The sequence below is a fragment of the Cyprinodon variegatus genome, unplaced genomic scaffold (genome assembly GCF_000732505.1).
Source record: "Cyprinodon variegatus isolate N-32 unplaced genomic scaffold, C_variegatus-1.0 Scaffold1756, whole genome shotgun sequence".
In the NCBI taxonomy this organism is placed as follows: domain Eukaryota; kingdom Metazoa; phylum Chordata; class Actinopteri; order Cyprinodontiformes; family Cyprinodontidae; genus Cyprinodon; species Cyprinodon variegatus.
Genome location: NW_015152209.1, coordinates 26,256 through 28,302, shown reverse-complemented (window position 1 = coordinate 28,302; position 2,047 = coordinate 26,256).

Genomic DNA, 2,047 nt, shown 5'->3' with positions numbered 1-2,047 from the left:
AGCAGGCTATGGCAAGCCATTTTGATATGTATTAGTGTGACTGAATATATATTACTAATATCTGAAAAAAAAAAAAAATGAACCTAGTCAAAATTATGTTCTGGATGTCTATAAATGAATTTTAGATCTCGATAACCCCATTGTTAGCAGTCACCATTTGTTTTATTTTGACAATGAAGAAATATATTTCAGATATAATAAATAAATATTAATTAAAGCTGATAAATGTTTAAACAGCCGCTTAAACATTTCTGGGAATGTAAAACATAATTCTTAACAGAACAATTTAGTTTTTTACATTCTGTAATTTAGTTTCTGCTACAAAAATGTAATTTAGAAAATCTATTATTACAGTTTAGTCTAGGAATGTAATTTTGAGCAGGAGGAATCCCATTTTAGTGATCTACAAATAGAGCAACAGAGAGGAGATTGCTTTTAATAAATGTAAAAACAGCCTGCCAAAGTGGACCTCATGTAAATTTACGCATGAACTCCAGTGCCTACTGTAAGTTCTCCTACTACATCATCTTCTTCTTTGCAGCAGTAGCGCTGTTTCTCTTACTTTTAAACACTTTTTCTTATTTCATTTCATAATTAAAATCTCTAGTTCCAGTTGGGTGAAATTGGCACTTCCTGTTGCCTGTTGTCATGGTAACTCATCAAATAGGGGCTCCACTGATAATGGCTTTTCATTCTTGTTATTTACATGCTCAACTCTAAGTGGACATACTTAAAGTTGCTAAAACTAAATTACAGCAGTTTCGTACCACAGGCTAGATTATTTCACAGTTTAGAATTTGATATATAATGTATATAATGTATGATATAATGTATATATATATACATTATATATATATATATATATATAATGTTATAAAATAACATTATATAGCAAACTATAATTAATTCATATACACTGCAAATTGAATTTAATTAATACACTTTTAAGCAACAGGGCAATTAAGTAAGTTTTCATAGAAGTTAACTAATTCTAACCTGACAGAAAAAAGTTTTGAGCAGTAGGAAAAGATTTTGACTTTTTTTGTATAATAATGCTCCTGTGGATATTGTGTATGCTTCATAGGAATTCAACAAACACCTTTAAAAATAATATGATCAAACTAATTGCACCCTCTGAAAGAAGTTATCTATGAGCCCAATGAAAATCTTTTGGAGCAACGCCAATTGATAAAATGAAATTGATAAAATGATCCAAGCAATCAGATGGTTTATTTTGCTTAAACTAAATATTTGTTTTGTTTTTTTATTTTCGCAGGATTAGAATTATGTTTAAATAGAGCTGAAAGCCAAAATATGAATAGAGCCTGCAACATAACTGTAGGAAAAAGAGAATGCTAATGATAATAATTATTATTATTATTATTCGACACACAGGGTGTCAGATAATCATGTAAACAGGGCGGAGCCCTAAGTTGAAAAAAAAACCAATGGAAGGAATGTATGCTATGCGAAAGCATGAAGCCACTTGAAACTTACTCTGCTGCAGAATAAAGAGAGAGCTTTATTTAAGGTGTAAGTCACAATATGCGGCAAAATCTGCTCCTCTGCGGAGGTCTGAGCTCTCCTAGTGCTTTCTAGTTAAATATGGCTTTGATTTAAATTTTATTTGGATCTATGTTTGATCCAAAGATTAAATTATAAAGCGGCTCTGGATGGTTCTCTTTAGTGTGGGAAATTGAGCTTTAACAGCTAATGGCAGGGTTATAAATGTATTGTAAATGCAATTAAGCACGTCTTAAATAGTGCTTTTCTAATCAAACAGCTCACACAAAGCACAACATTTACCCACTCACATTCACAAATCTGTGCACTTTCATACAATTCATTAGGAAACTCCAGGCTGTCTGTTCAAGGGGAATATTGATATCTGACAGGAAGAAGCTGGAATTTAAATCACCTCTTCCAGATTGCAAAGGCAAATTTTGTTTGTCACGACACATGGTGGCCATTTGCATGAACTGCAGCAAAATGAACAAAACATTTTTACCTGAAAGTGTTTGAGCATGTAGTCCTGTTTATATATATA